The sequence below is a fragment of the Malania oleifera genome, chromosome 8 (genome assembly GCF_029873635.1).
Source record: "Malania oleifera isolate guangnan ecotype guangnan chromosome 8, ASM2987363v1, whole genome shotgun sequence".
Taxonomy (NCBI): Eukaryota; Viridiplantae; Streptophyta; class Magnoliopsida; order Santalales; family Ximeniaceae; genus Malania; species Malania oleifera.
Window position 1 is genome coordinate 70,566,588 of NC_080424.1, and position 22,541 is coordinate 70,589,128.

A 22,541-nucleotide genomic window follows, 5' to 3' on the forward strand; every position below is an offset into this window, starting at 1 on the left:
ATTTGGAGAAATTATACAAGGAACCTTCCCCTCCATGTGTTCATGTGCCTGTTTCTTAAATTGTACACTTATTGAATGTGGGTCCTCCCATGATACTAATGAGTTTAAAATCAATTGAGTGGAAGGTTCCCTGTATAATTTCTCATACATTTGGTACATAGGAATCGAATGGAATAGGAAAGTATGTAATCGAATATGTTACTTGATTTCGTCATGGGCTCCATCCAAAATTTCATTCCACTCTCCTACCTCATTTCATTCCGCAAACCAAATATGATGTAAATGTCATTTTAGTTGTTAAAAAACTAAGTTTCATTTTTATTTCTATTTTTAAAATTATTTCAAAATTATCTCAAAATTAAATTAAATTGTTTTGAACAACTGAATTGGCCCTAAATTAATTACAAGGATGGCTACCCTGGAAAAAGTTGTGTATATATTTGATATTGTGAGTATCTCTAAAAATAAGTCTTTTTTTTAGATTTATCCTTTATCAGACAGGTTAAAGGCAAGGAAGTCAACCAAATGGTTAAGCTACTTAATTTAGTATATAAGATGCACATCAATAGAAAGGAGTCTGGTCTCTACTTATGGGGCCTTTCTAAATCTCGAATTTTTACAGTTTTGAGTCCTTTATAAATACTTCTCCTACAATGCATCATATACTAAGGTAAGTGTGCCTCTCAAAATGTTATGGAACCCCTTTGTCCCCTCAAAAATCAATGTCTTCAATTAATTGACATCCAATGATAAAATCCTTACAGTCGAAAATTTGTAAAAAAGAGGGTGAATGCTAGCTTCAATGGGCTCCCTTTGCAAGAAAGATAACGAAGGAGTGGATCATATCTTTCTTCATTGTCCTTTTGACAGGCAGATTTGGATTACGTATGGTGTGGCAATGCTTAAATATTAAGTGGGTTATGCCTAAAAATCTGACATCAATGTTCCACACCTAGGGAATTTCTAGACTCAAAGGATTCCTAAGAACTTTTAGATTAGCTATTCCAACAACCATTTGTTGGGAGATGTGGAAGGAGAGAGGAATGAGAGAATTTTCAAGGATAACTTGTCAGTAATGTCACATAGTTGTATGTTTGATCTTTTCCACTGGAGTCGAATCGATAGAAATTTGTGTTCATTGGATTGGGAGGAATTTTTTATTGTTCTTTCGAATTTGGGAGGTTGATTACTGTAATTTTCTTGATTCTAGTTGGTTTTCAGGCTAGCTTCTTGGAAGTTTCAAGCTACTTGCTTGCTTCTTCCTTTTTAATAAATTTACCTCTTCCCAACAAACAAACAAAAAAAGTGTCAACCTTTTTCCTGTATCCACGTAAGTCACTCTTCCTCTATTTTTTATTTTTATTTTGAATAACTTATCAATGGATATTTCTGACTAGAAAATAATATTTTAGAAAGACTACTTAACTGATGACTTGAATAGCTACATAAGCGTGAGACTCAAGTGAATGTAAGACCTAATTAGAGAATCATATCTTCCCGAGATGCCATCTTAGATGGATTTCTTGAAAAATGAGGCATTGTCCAAACATGATATGCAGAATAGGATTCCCAAGTCAAAAAAGAATGAAATAAACTCCAATGTATCCATGTGTTCAATTTGTACACGTATTTCCGTATTAGTTAGGGCATGGTAGCTTATCCTTGGCCCGTCCAAACCCACCCTTCCCAAAATGGCTTGAATACAAGACATGCAGCAAGCATGCATTCAAGGTTTGAGACAATATCAATGAGACAATAAGATGGTCACAAATGGGAAGAAGTTCCTTCCTCGCACATTCTTCTCTCTAATGGGACCAATTATATAGACTAAGTTGATTTAGCATGAATGGTTTTTACAAGTGTCTATTAGGAAGGAAGCATGAAGCTAATCCTATGCAATTTTATTTTATTTTATTTTATTTTTTGAGAATGGTGTTGAGTAATAAGAGTGTATTCTCTTTTGTAGTACTAGGACTTTCTGGACTCATAAAATTCTATTCTTATTTAATTAAAATGAAATTATTTTTTAGAGTAATAGTCGTGAAGTACCCTTATAGATGATGTGACTTTTCGTAATTAGTCAAGGCTTTATAATTGGCAAGGTCCAACTAATCATGAAATGCCACACATCTTTATATCTAATTCATTTTACAAATAAGGAGTGATGAGAACTTTACAAACAAAGTTCATTGTTATCCCTACCAGTTTACGAGCCATACAATTCTCCTCTCCACAAGCAAACATCGTTCCATCATTGCAACAATCTCGTGAAAAGATAAATGAATATCTTAGAAGGAGCATGAACTAAAATTCAAGTCATTCACCGTTGCGTTCACACCACTAATAACTACGACATATTTGTTAAACCTCATTTAACATCAAATTGAAATGCTATTATGTAATAACTGAAGTTAGCTTGAAGAAAACGCATACGTCATCTCAAGTGATGAGGAAGAAATTGAATTTTGATGACCCTAATGTCTTAGGTTTGATTTTCCGCTCGTGATTTGTCTAGTGAATCACTCATGATGCATTGATGGGTAGGCGACAGTGTTTTCATCTCACCGACTTAGTGCCCCTCAATGGATCTAAAGAGTTTGTCTAGATTAAAATTCTGCATCATCCAACAAAAAAACCACTCATACATAATATCCGAATATATTCTACTTATCCAAACTAATAAGCAAAGCCATGCATATTTTCTCAGCAAATGTAGGTAGGAACTCTGGAAGATTTATTTTCCTTGGGAATATGTGGAAGCAAAAAACATTTCAAGTCAAAAGGTTGGTACAAATTAATGCACAGGGCATTAAGTGAATAAGAGAAAGCTAGCTCATGAGCACATGGACGAGAATAGTGTCCATCCTGTCCTTCCCCCATTGGAGAGTGAGAATAATATCTGATCAATCATATGAATTTTTAGGTCCTAATCAATGACTAGGTACAAACTCATCCACCCAATTAAGCTGCCCTCCATCGCCTCTCACCCACATCATATTATAATCACAAAAAAAGACAATTATGGAGAGTGTGGGATGCAAGTTATGTATTTAAATTTATTTAGATTTGAAAAAAAAAATATATATATATAAAAATTACATGAATTTTTTAAAAATTTTACATAAATTTAAATTCAAATCTTAAAATATGTATTCTCAAAAATTATTTTGTTTCTAATCTAAATTCTAGGTCATTAGGGTGTGTTTGTTTTCTGAATTTAACTTGGTGTTCTTGACCTATAACTAGTGCAGCACAACTATAAAACAAAGATTGAGTATGTGGAGACTTATTAACCTTCATATATTATGATAGTTAGCCGATCTCCCTCCATTATCCAACTCAAACAAAGAAAAGTATAATTACAGTTCGCATAATATTTATTTATAGGAATAAAATGAAATATTTAAGAATAGACATTACCATGCTAATAATATTTTTTTTCTATTTCATTGTATTTCATCCAACTGGAAATAGAAAAGGATTGGCATTCCTATGGTAAAATTTTTAAGTATAATTGATCATTGTCTATTCCTTGTTATATATAAATTCCTAAAAAGAATGTTTATTACTTCATCCATGTAATAACATACTTTTATGTATGTTATTGAACTATTCTATTACAATTACTTCATCCATGTAATAACATATTGCTATGTATGTTATTGAACTATTCTATTACGACTATTATATGTTTGAGATATGCCTAATAATATGGAATTCAACCTCTGTATTTGAATTTGTGTAGATTCGGACAAAATAAAGCATAAAACTATATGAAGTTTCTTACAATCTATACAAATTTAAATCAAAATCTTGAAATCCATACTTTCAAAAACTATCTTATGCCTAATATAAATTCTAAGTCTTTAGGGCATATTTGTTTTATGAAGTAAGTTTGACTTGGCATTCTTAACTTATAATTAGTGCAACACAACTATAAAACAAAGGCCAACTAGGCAGAGACTTCTTAACCTCCCCACATGGAGAGAGTTGGTCGATTTCCCTCTATTGTTCAACTCGAAGGAAGTAAACTATGACTACAGCTCGTCTAATAGTTATTTTAGGAATAAGATTAAAATTTTGAAAATAGACATTCCTTTGCTAGTAAGTATTTTAAAAAAACTTCATCCTTATCTATTGCTTGTTATAAATTTATAAGAACATACTTTTGTGTGATTACATTGTTATTTGATTTATGATAAGAACATATTTTTTTGTGTAAATTATTGAATTATATTACAATTATTCTATGCTTAGATATAGACATTTTACAGACCAAGCCATACCTAGAAAGCACAAAAATCAAAAAACAAATCTTGCATATATCCTTAACAGACGATAAACTAAACACCAAAAAATAGGAAATTCAGTCCATAACACTTTTCAATCAATCCAAAATTATAAAATCTTAGCATGTGAACAAATTAAAACATATGAATCCCCAGTTGACGGTGCCACCTAGCTTGCCTCCCTCATGTCAAAGATCTTTATTTATTGGCACAGCTTCTCATTAATGACCCACTTTTGAAAATGAAAATGCAGGTGAAAATGTCAATTTGTAGCCCTCCCCAAGGACCTGTCCCCCACACCCACTTCCCTTCCCCTTTCTTCACCCACCCATCAAAGAATGAAACCCATAAACAAAATGATGACAACAGAAAAGAAGCAAGTCATATTTTTGTCCATAATTGTACTCCAAATTTATGAGTGTTGGACCTTCTGGCACCGAAGGCTTGGTGCCCAGCATGTTTCTTTTTATCTGGGTGGACTCCCCAGCCCCTTCATTATGCACATTTGATGCAACATGCACAAGGGCCACTCTGGATTAGACCACACTTGCTGGGAAATGGGCAGTCCCAGCAAAACCAGCAACAGCTCTGCTGCATCGTTTATGGCAATACGGGAACCAAAGTCAAGCTTCACTCCAGTGGAGAGCTGGCCTCGTAGTGAAGGCACTCAAACTATCACCAGTACTGCTTGCTGCTGTCATAAGAAGGAAATGTAAAAAAGCTGCTTTAGAAAAAAAGTTGCTGAAGTGTAGTAAAAGCCACTTTTAAACGATTTGAAGTGTGGTTCCAAACAGCACTCACTAATTGAATGCCAATACCCAATACCACATGTCACTGTCATATCCACACAGCGAAGGAACGGATAAACGTTTGATGGCAATATGTGGGAGTTGCCTATGTGTCTTTTCTGGTATTCATGGATGTATGGAATGGGGCAAACCATTCTTGTTGAGTGAAAAGATGGGAATCATGAAATTCCCATTCCCCTCTCAGCAGTTTTGTCACAACTACTGGGGTCGTCTCTCTGGCCAGCATAAAGTGGGTTTCAATTGGATTACAACATCTGTGTTAAACAGGGGCCACGTGGATTCATGCTTTATTTTCCATGGAAATTCCTACAGAAGATTGTGGAATATACTTTGGTTGAAATATAGAACAAGGTAATTATGAAGTTTAAAGTCTTCTGAAAGAGAGCGTTAGTGCTCGGAAAGGCATTGGTGTCTCAGAACTTTTACTACCGGCTGGTTCAAAATATCTTTAAAGATCCTAAAAACGCGAGTTAGATAATCTCAATACTCGCATGTGGTCCATTTCGCAAGTCCTCAAGTAATGGGGATCAAGGACCCCTCACAAGATATTCTTCTCTTTTTTGGTAACCTGGATTTTATGGCACTCAAATAATGATATGGGATAAAACAAAGGTTCTACTTCCAAGTCATCGCCAAATTGTGCGGCTTTGCTCGACACAAGTATCTAAGACAGATCATGTCATGCATACATTATTGAGAAGATAAGAACACGCAAACTAGAAGCACTAGCACATTAAAATGCAATTCACGTACTGCCTTTTGAAAAAAAAAACATCAGCCCAACATTATGACAGCACCTAGCGTAGATCTGAACCGCTCACCAGCGAAGGTAGTCGTGCTTTGATTACACGTGACCAATACATATGCGAAGGAATTAATGATCAATAAGTCAATACTAACTTCTGGTTCATCCAAATTAATCCCCAGTCAACACAAACTTCTGGGTCATACTAAAGAATGGTTTTCATATTTGATATAAAATTCACAAAAATGAGTTGGAACCAGGTGAGCACACTATTCAAGCAGACAACAATTAGGTAAGCTACCTGCCTTCCAGACAGTGAGCAGCTGGTTCGCTGCCCTCATGCACAGTCACATTTTCTGACCAGCATTGCAGTTCTCTCCCTACTCTGGGGACAATGAAGCAGATATTGAAATATCTCCAATGATGTCTTGAAAAACATGCAATTTCATTAAAATCAGTAAAAATACAATTACAAACTTTATTTCCAGTGACAATCGCCAAGGAACTTGGAAAACCTATTTTCGTAAGCTTTACATAGTTACATAAGCAGTTCACTTCCTTATAGAAAACTGAATCAAAGGATATCAAACATATTTTGGTTGGAATAACAAAAAATTAGACAATGACTGACCAATATTTTCAAATAAATCTAAATTACCCTACAGTGCAGATAATATTTTGAAAGTGAAAAATGGGCTTCATTCACAGCAAAGAGAAGGTTTTGTAGTATTCAAGAAATTATTTTGAGATGTCAATGGCATGGTTTCAGGTGGAAAATTCGACAATTCAGGTTCTCTGAAATCTTCGTTGATGGCAGCTCAAGTTTCTTTGCACAGCTTCATTCACTTCTAGGCGGGTCTGAATAAAAGACCTTATCCATGCAGATGAATTCCCCAATTTAGCCTTCAAAAAGAAAATTCTTTAATAAGTGATTCAACAGTAAATAAGTACATGGAAACTTGGATGCGAAAAAACCAAAGAAAGACAGCACATCAACAACATTAAGCAACATTGGCACAAAATTGAAGCGTTTAGCACGGTGCAATAGGTTAAAATGGCCCACTTATGCTCTGGCTCAGTCCATTCGGAATTCCAATGCATCTTGATTGAAGCTCTTTCATTATCATTTTTGTAAATGAAATGTTTGGGGGACTCAAATTCTAGAGATCAGAGCGCATTTCCTTCCATTGGCTTTGGTGCATTCCCATTTAGCCACTCTAGTCAAATAGCAAATAAAAAACTTTAATTCGCAGAAGTCATTCAATTTATTGAATATATTTTAAAACTTTTAAGCCTGTGAAATCTTTGGATAGTTTGCAAACATCTCCAGTTTCCAACAGTTTTAAAACAGTTCTAGAATCATTTTTTAAACCAAAGGATTGAAAGTCCGAAATTTATAGCCATTATCGTGGTACAAATTATAATACCCCAGGAACAGAAAAAAGTTAAACACACACAGACCAAGTAGCACTGCAACAGATAAAATGATCTCTAAGCTAACAAACCATCTCGAATCCTGGACGCATTACTCTCAAGATAAAAGTTTCAAAAAGTAACCACAGACAAGTGTATGCTTATATAAGTTTTGAGCAAGAAGATCACCACCCTGCAAAATCTCTTGCTCAGCTCAACCAAAGCCCCTTGACATCCTACTGATGCAAATGCATCCTCAGTTACCATTGATTAATACAAGATGCTGATGGTATCACAGTTCTATAAATAAGGAGTCAAATGTGCGGCATGAGTCAAAAAGATTCATTTCCCTAATTAAAAAGCAGCTTGGATTTTGTCTCTACAAATACAGGAATTTTTAATTTTGATTCCTACAGCTTAAATTTGAACTTAAATAGATCAGATAGAGTGATAAGAGAGGCATTTTATAGCCAATCCAAAATATACAGGACATGATCATGAGACTTTTTTAACTTGAGGAGATGTGCATTTAGTTTTCTTTGATTTTCTTTTTAAGTATTTAGTGCTTCACTCAAAAGAAATGGTCCATGATCGCATAAATTGGCAGAAAAGGATCCATATAGCCAACCCCACTTAGTGGGACTAAGGCTTGGTTTTTTTGTTGTTGTTGTTGTTGTTGTAGTGCGTCACTACACTATTTATTTAGAATAACTCACCCAATTTACCATTGAAAATTAGTCATGCTATTATCATTGTTATTATTATTAAGAAGCTACTCGTACTATTATTATAATCATGGCCTCGCACGCTGCATCCGCCATAAAGGAAGCTTGAAGGAGTTCAAAAGACATTCGTTTCTAGAACACCAAAGTAATAATAATAATAATAATAATAATAATAATAATAATAAGGGCGCAATATAAAGTTAAATAATTATTATGTTATGAAAAATTTCATGCGCACACAAGTATACGACAATGGGAAATCATATGCCTATATGGTTTACAAATATATCTATCAATATAAAAAAAAACTATCCCTAAGGAAGTTAAGAAGGACGTATAAAAACAACTCGAGGACGAGTTTGCTTCCACATGGGGAGATTGATGCAGTGTGGATTACTAGGCTACAATTTTCAAGAACATAAGAAACTATGAATTCCATTTTCTGTAGACAGCTCAAACCAGTTTCCAGAAAATGGCAATAACTCACCATTTGATTCTTTGAAGAAACCGGCTCAAAGACCTTTCTGATGGCACCTAGTTTGCCAAAGTTAAATCAGTTTTTCTTGTGAGTTTGACCCAAATTGTGTCTCTGTTCAGTACTTGTTATTTTGAAACTCCAGTAACTTGCATCTTCACTTGTATTTTGCTAAAATTTTGGGCAGATGATGCATAGTTACCTGGGTTGCTGCACCCCCACCGCCAGGGGGCTGAGCAAGTACCAATTTGTAGGTAGATGGCACCCCAAACCTAATCGTCCTATTGAAACCTGCCACTATAGGAAGATCATCTGCACCATTAGAGATTAGAAACAAGTCCAAGAGTTGCCAGAAAACACAGCAGTCTCTGGAAAAATTCTGAAGTTCCTGCCCTTTCAGAACCTCTTCAGATTTTGCAAATCCAACCCCATATACTGCCGTATAATCTGCCATCTATAGGACTCTGACATTCAATGCAGGAGGAAGCCCTATGTGCCAGCCACAACCAACAGCTCCAACCGCATGCAACAGCATGTTTGAGGTTCTTTAGGTTTGTTTTTTGCCCCTATTTCTCTCAAAACTTCTTACACACTTCCACACAGCATAATATCAAGTTCTTAGTCATGTATTTTGTTCAAAGATCAAACCTTTCTCCGTTGTTCAATTGTCGCAATTTGTTAATGGTTGGTTGGTACCATTAGGGTCATCGGTTAGTCTCTTGAGGTTGTGGCAGCATGCTTATGTTAGTTTATTGGGGTTGTGCCAGTGTTTCGCTAGTATAACTCATTTGTGGTCATTTTAGTTGTTCACCTTGTTCATGGTTGCTCTAGTTGTTCTTGACCTTCTTTGTTGGTCTCATTTGTGATTGTTGGGATGGAGTCTATGAATCCAAAATATGTTTCCTTCATTATTGCCACAGTAACATCTGAAAAGTTGGGTAGAAGAATTATGTACAGTGGTCTAACGTTGCCAAGATCTATTTGGCAGGCTTAGGTAAATCTGAACACTTATTCCAATCCAACTTAGTGAGTAGTGATGATAAACGGAAAGAAGTTTGATTCAGGAAGATGCATTGATTGTCTCCCTATTGTGGAATTCAATAAAACCCCAAATTGCACAGATGGCATGCATCTAGATGGATGCAAGGAGATTTGGGATTACTTCAAGCTCTTATATTCATCTAATATTACACTATGGATGATCCATCTTTGGAGTATTTTCAGTTACAACAAGGAGACATGAGTGCCACAGAGTACTTTGCAGAGATGAAGTGCATTCATCATGCAACCTATAAAAGTCGATGTTTGTTTCATGAGATGCAAAAGCAGAGGGGCAGATGCCACTTCTTCAGGTCCTAGCAGCCTTGAAACCTGAGTTTGAAGCAATTCGGTCCCAGATACTTGGTAGTGCAGAATTTCCATCCTTTGTCGGTGTTTATTCTTGCATTCTTCACACTTCCTATAGTACACATTCCGCAGGATGTTTCAACCCCTGGCTTTGAGAGGACTAGTTTCATTGCACAAGGTGATTCTAGTTTTCAACCAAGCAGTTGCATAAGTTCTCAAGGGGGTTCAAGTGGTCATGGTAGAAGGGATGGACATGATAGAAGCCCTCATCACAATGATATAGTGTTGAGATCTACACAATAAATCACCATGCATCACCAATGCAACCATCATAGATTCCAAACTTTCGTGTTATGTAAAAGGAAGAGTATTCCAAGTTCTAATAGTATAAAGCTACCAAACAAGCTTCTCTTCCCATTACATCTCTTGCTTAGATATGAACAACCTGATAGCTTGCCTGTCATCCAGCATTTCTTGCACTAGTTCGTGCCCTACAGCTATTGATCATATGACATGTATATCTAACAATTTGGTACTCTGAAAGCTTACCTTGTGTTACCTTGGGTCCACTACTGCGATTAAGGGAACAAGGACAATAAATTCCACTTTTCTTTTTGTATCTCTTTCTTCTGTTTAGTTCCAAGTTCCCCTTCAATCTTATGTTAGTCAACAAGATTACAAAATACATGAATTGTTCAATAACATTCTTTCCTGATTCTGTTGTCATTCAAGTTGAGGAAGTGAAGCTGTTGGATTTTACCACTTTGAGTTAATATCTCCTATTGCCTAAGTACTGTTGCTACACCACTTCAAATCCATTTGTCACCTTGGCCATCCTTCATTAGATAAGTTAAAACAACTAGTTCCTACTTTGAGTTCTTGTCTAGTCTTAAGTGTTAGCCTTGTCAGTTGGGAAAGCATCATCATCTTCCATTTGCTTCCCAAGTCCATAAAAAGGCAACAAGCCCTTTCATATTCGTTGGGTCCTAGTCAAGTTGTGTCCAAGTTTGGTTTCCAATATATTTTGTAACTTTTCTTAATGATTATTCAAGAATGACTTGGCTTTAAATAGGCATGTCCTTGAAGTCACTCATACCTTACTTTATGAGATGCATGTTCCTTGAATGTTTTGGAGTGATGTGCTCATTACCTACTCTCTAATCAAAAAAATTCCATCCTACGTCTTGGTGCTAAAATTCCCTACTTTGTTTTCTTCCCGAATGCTCCATTGCTTCTCGTTACCTCCTCATATGCTCAATTGTGCGTCTTTTATTCATTAGTTAACCCTTTGGGTGGATAGGTTGGATCCTCATGCTATAAATGTATTTTTTTGGGCTATTCATGCTTTCAAAAGGGATATTATAATCCTACTTTGTATTTTTTTTTTTTTTTAAACCTTCTTCGAGTCTACAACAAACTATTTCGAGTCCTTGAGCACTTCTAACCTCGAGTGAGTCTCTTCCTCTGCCTAATCTTCTTGATTCTAGCTTAATATCTCTATGCAGTCATCCACCTACACCTTCATATAGTTTGAGTCCTTCCTGTTGTGCCAATAATCCTAATTTGCAAGTGTATATGATTACGCGCCAAAATTGCGTAATTGGGCATCTTAACCCGAGCTTTACGGCTTATATTTTTAATTAAATGTCCAATTATGTCCAATATTTTATTAAAGTTCCGTATTTATCATTTTTGAGTTTTATTGCATAATTTATGAATTTTTGGTAATTTTTTTATTGCAGAAAAATTCCTGAAAACCAAAACCGGCACCTGTTCGTAAATCGCGCATAACTTTTCCGTCCGAACTCTGATCGAGACGATTCCAATTTCAGGAGAAAGAGGAAAGGATTATCTACAACTTCCGTGTTTTGAGTTTCAAGCGAAACAGGCTCCAGAATGGTCAAAACAGGCCGTGTTCGCAGAGAACAAAAAAGAAAAAAAAAAAGAAAAAAAATATATATTTAACTCACTTGATGTGACCAGCCATGCATGGCCGGGTCGGGTCCTCCAAATGGATCCAGCTACGGGTCTCCTTTAGGTTTTCCCCTCCCCTTTTAAAGCTTCTTTTTCTCCTTCTTTTCTCTTGTGCCCTGCGCACCACTCCTCTTCTTTCTCCCCCTATCTCTTCTCTTTATCCCTTGTGTTTTCTCTTTGGCATCTCTTCCTCTCTTGTTTTCTTTATTTGTATCTCATATCTCCCTCTATATAGCAGTTATCTTCTTCCTCTCATGCTCTCCTTCTCTCTCAAATTCTGTCTCCCCCTCAGCCTCTCAGTTTTCCCCTAAATTCTTCCATTCCTCTGCCATCCCGAGCACAGCAGCTTCACCCTGCAACACCAAACTCTCGGCCCCTGCAACAGCTTCCCGTGAAACACCAGCAGGCCACCTCGCCCCAGCAGCTACCTCTCGGCCAAACAGCTGCTCCTTCAGCATACCAACGACCCGAGACCAAGCGGCAACTCCAGACCTCACAGCCGTGCACCAGCCTCCTCTGCTGTCGGCTCTCCAGGAGATTCCCCTTGCTGCTGTGCCAAGAAGACACGAGCCACTCTCCTGCAGCTTTCTCTCTCTCTCTCTCTCTTTTTCTCTTTATTCTTTCTTTTATATCATGGTTATTTCTCCTTAAAATTTCTAGTAAGGTTCAGTTTTTTTTTTTACACATTGATTTATTATTTATAAGTTGTTTGGTTTGTTTTACTTTATTAAAGTTTGGGCTGCTTCTTAAACAGAAAAAAAAATTTCTTTTTTAGGATTTAAATCTTGTTGGTTTTATTTGAGTTGAAGTTGGTTTAATCAAGATCTTATTTTTTCATGTTAGGTTTATCATTTAGTTGTTAAAGTTCAAATCTTAGTGTGAGTTTTTATTTGATTAATTAAAGCTTGAAAATTTCTCTCGTGTTTCCGTTTAGTGTTATTGTTAAAGTCTTAATTTCTGGTTAATCCGTAGTTGTGTAGAATCTTTGGTTCTTGAGTTTCGATTAAGTTCCTATTGGTGCGTGTTTTAATTACGTACTAAAGTTACAAGTTTTAGTTTTATTTCGAAGTTCAGTGCGTGTTCTGGTATTTCTTTGAGTGGACTAGGATTTCCCCTTTTTGTTCTTTAATTAACTGCATATTAGTTTTAGGACTTTAAATTACGTGTCATTTAATTCGTTAAAAGTGAAATTGAACAATCTTGAAAATCCTAAATCTGAACTGAGTTCAGTACATTTTTATTTTCAATTGGACGAACATAAAATTTGAGATTATAACACATTCCCTGAGGAAAAGATTTAGCCCTTGGGCTGAATATTACACGATGTAACTCCTATACTTGGGATAGCTTCCGAACTGCTCATTTTTCGAGTGAATCAAGTTTTTGGCACCGTTGCCAGGGAATGTCGGTCTTAGTCTCAAATTAGCGTTTTTCTTATCATTTTATTAGTTTTATGAAAAAAAAACAAAACAAAAACAGAAAAAATTGAGTTTTGAAAAAAAATAAAACACATAAATATGGCTGCACCTACACCACGCACGATAATGGACTTTTTGCAACTTGAATATGCCACTGCATCCTCTTCCACTGTTTTGCCTAATGAAGAGCTTAATTTCATGATGTAGCGCAAGAGGACATCATTGCTACCCGAGTTCTACGGGACGGAATCTGAGTGCCCCTATCAGCACTTAGCAAAGTTCGAGTTAACCGGCAATATGTTTTTCCCTCATGCTAGAACTGATGAATCTCTTAGACTGCAATTATTTATTGCTTCTTTGCAGGATGGGGCACAGATGTGGTTTCAGTCCTTGAGACCTCACTCTATCACTAATTGGTGAGATATGGAACGTAAATTTCTACATGCATTTTGTCCCTCACAGAAAACTCAATTTTTGCAGGAACAGATTCTTAATTTTGTACAACAGGATGACGAGACATTTCGGGCTTGCTGGGAGCGATTTAAAGATCTACTAAGTACTTGTCCACATCATGGGTTTGACTCATGAAGGTTAGCTGATTATTTTTATACTGCTCTTACCCCTAATTGCAAGTATTTTGTCTAGACCATGTGCAATGGAGAACTCTTCAGCAAGGATCCAGATCAGGTATTATCGTTCTTCGATTACCTAGCTAAAAATGTCCCACAGTGGAACACATGATACACTCAAGCACCCATGACTGCACACCCTATCAGCACAATTAGTGGTAGAGAAGCATATGAGCCAACATATTATCCAAATGATCCTCCGCCTCAATATCAGCCAGAACAGATCCCTCAGAGCTGTACGCCGTCAGAATTTCTTGAGGAAAGCATGACACAGATGGCGAACATGCTCCAGCAGTTCATGCAAACTCAAGTCGATCATCAAAATGAATTCGAGACACCATTAATGCGATAAGCATGCAGTTGGACATTTTAGAAAAAAAAGAATTGCTCACGGAACCTCAACCTCGTCCTCTAGAGTACCAGCAGCCACAACAACAAATACACGATGTTTCTCTTGAGACAGCAGAGGCCGCCATCACCTTGAGTAGCGAGAAAGAAGATCCCCAATCTGAAATGCTCATCGCCGGGCAAACAGTTGTCCCAGCATCGAAAGTTATGGCTGAAATAGATGAATTCAAAGAAAAATCAAATGAAACAGACCTAGAAGCGGAGCAGTTAGTTAATGAGGAGACTGATACCAATACAGAGTACCAACCTGCGGTACCTCATACTTAGAGCCCAAAACCCGTGGAACCGTCACTCCCGCTTGAATCAGATGTCAAGGAGCCCAATGTGGAGGCAGACCCTTGTAGTGGTGAGATGATATGTACACCCGATAAAGAGGGTGACTACTCTGGTGAGAATCTCATTTTCAAGGAACCAAGTAAAACTCGTAATGTTAATGCTTCTGAAGAACTATAGGTACTTGTTCCAATAACTCTCTCTCGAACACTAGTTCGTAAAGAAGCAAATTTCCTAGATACGATGTTGAATAAAGACCCTTTCTTGTCAACACAAGAGGGTCGATCTGCACACATATTGTTTGATATTTTAACGAGTATTAATTCATTTGAGACTGATTTTCGTACAGGTATGAAGACTGATCGATTATGGCGGCACAAATTTGGAGACCCGCTGGTGTAATTTATATACCTGCGGCTACTAGACGAAATTCCTCCTGAGCCTCCGCCAGACAATTGTGATGTCTTTTTTTTTCTTTCTTTTCCTTTTATTTTATCTTATTTTATTTTTAGTTAGTTTTCAGGTCCATTTTCCCGTAGTTCAGTTTTTCTTTTTCCATTTGTTTTTCTTTTTCATTACTTCGCCACTCAAGTACACCCTACTTTTCCCGTGCACAATCTTTTCTATTTCCCCTATGCTTTCACATTGAGGACAATGTCTCACTTTAGTTGGGGGGTGAGATGAGCATTCGCATGTGACACTGTGCACGTATACGTACCGGGTTTTATATCAAAACAAAAAAACAAAAAAAAAATCAAAAAAAAAATCAAAAAGAAAGAGAGAAGAAGGGAAGAGCACTGAGGAATTACACTGCATTATGCCATGCTTAACACTGCTGCATACCCTTCACATACTTGCATATAACTTAAGAATGACACACTTGAGTCAATCATGCATAGTTTCTCTTTATATGATTATTATGACTCCATGAAGAATTGATTGGTAGTACACTAGTGTTAATCTGGCTATATAATTTCTTGTATTTACACGGAATCTCACGAGACTGAATAAACACATCCACGTGATTCATTGCACTTAGAGTTTCCTATGAGCACAGAAAGAATACCCGTGGCGACTATGACACTTTGTGAGATATCCTTGAACTATATATCGTCCTTTTAAGCGTTAACATCACATCAGAGTTCATGGAACTCAATTCTTTTTTTTCTGGATGATTCCTTGTACACTAGTTTCTGCTTTTGATTTGCTAGCCTAGAGGTGACACCTAGTGGGGAGATAGAAACTTAGGTCTTGTAGCCCACTCAAGATATGAAGGCTGAGCCACCCCTAAAGATAGACTTAGTTCATGGACCACTATTCGAGCTCAATTCCCATTGATTGTTTGAAGATTACAAAAGAAGTGTTAAGATTGTCCTAATTGATCAAGAAAAGACAGAAAATGAAGAATGAGCAGAAGAAAGACTGAGTAATACACATGCGCATGAAATAAAATGCTAATGCCGACTCCACATAAATATCACAAAAAGTCAAGGACATGACACATATTTTCCACCTATGAAGATTCTTCAACCGGTTAATGCCTCAGATGTATTCATGACAAGTTTGTGAATAAGTTGATCTAGGGTGGTCTCGGTTGGATATGGCAAGTAGGTGAGAAGATGCTAGGGTGAAGGACCCGACACCTCATAGATAGGTTAGATCCTTTCCAGACTAGTCCACTCCATATACTTAGCGTTTGTTCCTTTTAATATGTGGGATGTTTGATCGCGACACTCCACCTCACATATGACAAGTGAACCCATTCCTTTTGAGTGTACTTGAGGGTATACCAGTTAAATTGAGTCAAAGCGACCGTTCTATAAGTGTCCATTGGTATCCTAGGTGTACTGAGTCACACACATCACACACCTCGAGAGTTTACCTGCTTAAACTTGAACTTATATGACCGCATTAACTCTGAATTGTGCTGCCGGTTAACTTCATGAGAATACACTGTCCTTAATTGACATATAAACAATGAAATTGCATGATTGACGCTCTTCGGAATCGTGTGTATTGAATATGAACAAACTTGTGTGAAATTTAGTTATGTTCTTATATGTGAAACAGTATGCGTCGCATGTGCATTAATTTCATGTTTATTGAGGTTTGTAGTTGTAGGCACCGCCCTGAGATTCATTCACGTCATTTGTTAGAAACTAACAAAACGTTAGTTAGGGAGTGTGATTACATGCCAAAACTGCGTAATTGGGCATCTTAACCCGAGCTTTACGGCTTATATTTTTAATTAAATGTCCAATTATGTCCAATATTTTAATAAAGTGTCGTATTTATCATTTTTGAGTTTTATTGCATAATTTATGAATTTTTGGTAATTTTTTTATCGCAGAAAAATTCCAGGGAACCAAAACCGGCACCTGTTCATAAATCGCGCATAACTTTTCCGTCCGAACTCCGATCAAGACGATTCAAATTTCTGTAGAAAGAGGAAAGGATTATCTACAACCTCCGTGTTTTGAGTTTCGAGCGAAACGGGCTCCAAAAGGGTCAAAACAGGCCGTGTTCGCATAGAACAAAAAAGAAAAAAAATATATATTTAACTCACTTGATGTGACCCGGCCATGCATGGCTGGGTCGGGTCCTCCAAATGGATCCAGCTACGGGTCTCCTTTAGGTTTTCCCCTCCCCTTTTAAAGCTTCTTTTTCTCCTTCTTTTCTCTTGTGCCCTGCGCACCACTCCTCTTCTTTCTCCCCCTATCTCTTCTCTTTATCCCTTGTGTTTTCTCTTTGGCATCTCTTCCTCTCTTGTTTTCTTTATCTGTATCTCATATCTCCCTCTATATTGCAGTTATCTTCTTCCTCTCATGCTCTCCTTCTCTCTCAAATTCTGTCTCCCCCTCAGCCTCTCAGTTTTCCCCTAAATTCTTCCATTCCTCTGCCATCCCAAGCACAGCAGCTTCACTCTGCAACACCAAACTCTCGGCCCCTGCAACAGCTTCCCGTGAAACACCAGCAGGCCACCTCGCCCCAGCAGCAACCTCTCGGCCAAACAGCTGCTCCTTCAGCGTACCAGCGACCTGAGACCAAGCGGCAACTCCAGACCTCACAACCGTGCACCAGCCTCCTCTGCTGTCGGCTCTCCAGGAGATTCCCCTTGCTGCTGTGCCAAGAAGACACGAGCCACTCTCCTGCAGCTTTTTCTCTCTCTCTCTCTCTCTCTCCCTTTTTCTCTTTATTCTTTCTTTTATATCATTGTTATTTCTCCTTAAAAATTTCTAGTAAGGTTCAGTTTTTTTTTTTTACACATTGATTTATTATTTATAAGTTGTTTGGTTTGTTTTACTTTTTAAAGTTTGGGCTGCTTCTTAAACAGAAAAAAAATTTCTTTTTTAGGATTTAAATCTTGTTGGTTTTATTTGAGTTGAAGTTGGTTTAATCAAGATCTTATTTTTTCGTGTTAGGTTTATTATTTAGTTGTTAAAGTTCGAATCTTAGTGTGAGTTTTTATTTGATTAATTAAAGCTTGAAAATTTCTCTCGTGTTTCCGTTTAGTGTTATTGTTAAAGTCTTAATTTCTGGTTAATCCGTAGTTGTGTAGAATCTTTCTTTCTTGAGTTTCGATTAAGTTCCTATTGTTGCGTGTTTTAATTACGTACTAAAGTTACCAATTTTAGTTTTATTCCGAAGTTCAGTGCGTGTTCCGGTATTTCTTTGAGTAGACTAGGAATTCCCCTTTTTGTTCTTTAATTCACTGCATAGTAGTTTTAAGACTTTAAATTACGTGTCATTTAATTCGTTAAAAGTGAAATTGAACAATCTTGAAAATCCTAAATCTGAACTGAGTTCAGTACATTTTTATTTTCAATTAGATAAACGGAAAATTTGAGATTATAACGCATTCCCTGAGGAGACGTTCTAACCCTTGGGCTGAATATTACACGACGTAACTCCTATACTTGGGATAGCTTCCGAGCTGCTCATTTTTCGAGTGGGTCAGTATACTTGTCTGCGGTCAAGGGAGGAGACCCTCTGACTTTTACTGCTATGCCTTTAGTTTCCTTGGATGATAATCCCATTTCAAAGTTGTTGAACTTTCATTTGTTATGATTTCTTGTAACCATGGCTTTAAATAACAGCCGCGACCATTACGTAACGCCGTTACGTAACGGTTTTTTGGGTTACTAATACCATTACACACCACGAAATCAGTGGGAAGAAAAATCAAGGTTGTAGCAGCCATTACGGACCGCTACCGTTACATAAAGGCCGTTACGGCCGTTACGTAACCGCTATAGGACTGTTACACCAAAAAAATTATTTTATTTTTTACTTCTCACATTTTCCCTGTCAATATACCATGTGGCGAGGGGTAAAAGATTATAATGAGGATGACAATGATATAAAATTTACTATTTCTTTTAATACTCACAAGAGAAGCATTAATTTACAATTTGAAAATACTAACTTGTTAGGAAAATATTTTATTTTGATAATATTAGTAATGTGATATTTATGTTCTATATTTTTCAACTTCAACCTTCTTTCTTTTCTAGCTATTTTATATTTGTATTATTATGTCTTATGTGTCTAATAGATTAGTGGAGACTATAATGTATTTTTTTTTTATTAATTTATTTAGCACACATAAGAATTTATCACAAATAAGAACAATAAGAAGTATCACACACACATAATTTTTCTATCAATGGTGGTTCAAAACAAATGTAAACTTGTTGCCCTTACCAAATAACTTTGTTACTTGAACTAAAGGATCCAAAATACACAAACTCTTTCCAAAAAGGGCTAAAGGCTTAAAACATGCAAGTACGCTAATATGCACAAGGTTGTGCATGCTTAAAAAAAAATTTAAAGCCATTACACCCGCTTACCATTATGTAACATCCGCTACTCGTGCTTCCCGTTACACCCGTTACCGTTATGTTAAGCTACCCGCTACCGCAATTTAAAACCATGCTTGTAACCCTCAAATTATTGTTGTGTTAGTATTCTATATTTTGTTACTCTTCCTAAATTTTTCTCTAAAGCCTTAGCCTATTTTGTATGGACGGCTACAATGGTTTAAGAGATGCATAAATTAGAGAATGATGATACTTAGGAATTGGTACCTCTTCCTCTTGATAAGACTATGGCTAGGATATACTATAAAAGTCAATTCTAATGGTTCTATGGCTCATTGAAGGCCCATCATATTACTAAGGGACATACTCAAGTGTAAAATTTGGATTATTCAAACACATTTTCCTCGTTCACCAAACTTGTCTCAATGCATTTCTCCTTAGCAACCTACTTTCAGTGGCCTCAACACCAATTACATGAGAAGAATGCCTTCCAACACGGTGATCTATATAGAACAACAACCTAGGCTTGTTGCCTAAGGGAAGTCAAGCTTAGTGTATCGGCAAGAAATCATTGTATAGTCTAAAGCAGCTTCTCAAAGAATGATTTAGTCGATTTAGTGTTGCAGTACATGAGTTTGGCCACCAAAAGTGCACAAAGATCACAATAGTTTATTGTCATACTCCATCCAATAGGATTTCACTTATTGTGGACGTCGATAATATTGTGATTACATGTAATGATAATCAAGGTATCCAAGGCTTAGAGTGTTTTCTACAGACTATGTTTCAAACTAAAGATTTGTGACCATTAAAATACTTCTAGCTTATAAAAGTATCCTAATCCCGAACGGAACCATTGTGTTAGGAAGTATGTTCATGATCTTTTCCATACCCGTTAATACACTTATGGATCCTAATGGTAAGTTAGTGTCAAATATGGGTGATTTGTTGCCAAACCATGAATGTTACCGGATATTTGTTGGAAAGTTGAATTTTTTCCCAATCACTTGTCCTAATATATCTTTCACAACAAGTGTTGTGAGAGTTTCTCAATTCTCTAAGAACAAGTCACCGGGATACAATAATTTGCATCTTGAGATACCTCAAAGTGCACTTGGGAGAGGTCTCCTATATCAAGATTAAGGTCACACTTATATTCAAGGGTATACAAACTAGTCACATTCTGACAAAAGATCCACAACGACCTCAATCGTGTATTACATTTTTTTTGGTGGTAAGTTGGTTTCCTAAAAGAGTAAGAAACAAATTGTGGAGGCTAGGTCAAGTGTTGAGTTAGATTATAGGGTCATGGCTCATACTATATGTGAACTTGTTTGGTTGAAAAACATATCGAAAGAACTTGGCAATAACCAAGATGCTATTTATATTGCCTCCAACCTAGTCTTCCATGTGTAGACAACACACATTGAAGTTAATTGTCACTTTGTTCAGAAGAAACTTGTACAAAAGCTTCATTATGACCATTCATGTGAGATCTAAATTCCAACTTACTGATTTATTCACAAAATTTTTAGGGGATACTCGAGTTAAATTCATTTGTAACAAGCTGGCAAGATATTACAACTATGCTCCAACTTAAGGGGTAGTGTTACTAATTATTTTGATTATTCAACATTATTAATATGTGATTTTGTTATGTTAAGTATTGTTTGGTTTGCACCAAAATAAGCACTTATTGCAAAAATTACTTTTTCAAAACTACTTTTTTGGAGTGAAAATAAATACTTTTTGAGAAGTAACCACTGACTAGGGATAACTTTTGTCTACTTAAGTAATTACATAACCAGTGACATACTTGTAAATTTAGATTAGTTTATGATAATTAAAAATTGATGACAAATTACTAAGCTAATAATTATAAAAATAAATTAAAAAATATTATTATTTTAAAGTAGAAAATAATAATCATATATTCTTAACTTAATAGAAAATACTTTAAATGTTTGCTAAAGATATTATTATAAAATTTTAATTAACACTTTAATCAATTTGTGAAATTAAAAAATATTTAAAATTTCAATTAAAAATGTTAATAAAAAATTGTAATTAATCTTTCAATTAGAGAATAATAAAAGGTCAATTAAAAAATATTAATGAACATAAATATTGATTAATTTGTTAATATAAAATATTTAAAATTTTAGTTACAAATAATATTTAGAAAATTTTAATTATCTTTTAAAGTATAAAATATTTAAAATATATATTAAAAGTGCTAATTAAAATGTTAACTAAGTTTTTAACTAGACAACATTAAAAATGTCAATTAGAAATGTTAATGAACATAAATATTAATTAATTTTTTCAATTATAAAATATTAAAATTTTAATTACAAATATTAATTAAAAATGTTAATTAAAATTTTAACATGATTTAAAATTAAAAAATAGGGCAAAAGACACTAAACTCCCTTGAGGTTTGGCAAAAAGACAATGACCTCCCTCGAGGTTTCAAAAATTCCAGGGACCTCCCTTAAGGTTTCGAGAATTTCAAGGACCTCCCCTGCAGTTTATCAAAAAGATACATACCTCCCCTTGTATTTTGCAAAAAAATAAGTATTTTTAGGGGAGATCTGTGTCTTTTTGGCAGACCTCAAGGGAGCTCTGTGACATTTTTAAAACCTAAGGGGAGGTATCTATCTTTTTGCCAAACTTCATGGAAGGTGAGCATCTTTTGCCCTAAAATATATTTAAATTGTTAATTGATAATGTTAGTTACTTTTTTGAATAGACAATATTGAAAATGTTAATTAAAAAAGTTGATTCGCATAATAACAATTAATTTATTGTTAAAAATATTTAAATGTTAATTATAAATATTAGTTAGAAAATACGAATTAAAAACTTAATTTTATATTGTATATTATTTTTTATGTATTATAATATATAAATTATATGTTGAAATATAATGATATTGTTCACGTGATAAAGAATATATATTCACACCAAAAGGGGGGGAAAAAGTGACTATACAACCAATGTTTATTTTCAGCATTTTTCCAATTCAGTACTTATTATCAGCACTTATTCAAATAAGTACCTTTTTCTTTTTTCAGAGAAGTCCATTTTCATAAGTGGTTCCAAACAATCAGTTAGTAAGCATGAGTTAGTAAGGGTATTATGTCATTGTCATATACTTAACATACATTGTAAGTTGAGGGAGAGACCTAATGTTGTAACTATGTTCTCTTTTAT

General features: G+C 35.6%; 1 long non-coding RNA gene across 1 annotated transcript in view; it reads right to left on the reverse strand.

The window, feature by feature from the left end:
* Positions 1 to 4,303: 4,303 nt before the first annotated feature.
* The window catches only part of LOC131161704 (uncharacterized), a 49,216-nt gene continuing 30,978 nt past the window's right edge, over positions 4,304 to 22,541 (reverse strand). The window contains exons 3-4 of the long non-coding RNA XR_009138599.1: positions 5,091 to 6,746; positions 4,304 to 4,983 (exon numbers count right to left, since the gene is read on the reverse strand). This is a non-coding gene — a long non-coding RNA (uncharacterized LOC131161704). The remainder of the gene's footprint in view (positions 4,984 to 5,090; positions 6,747 to 22,541) is intronic.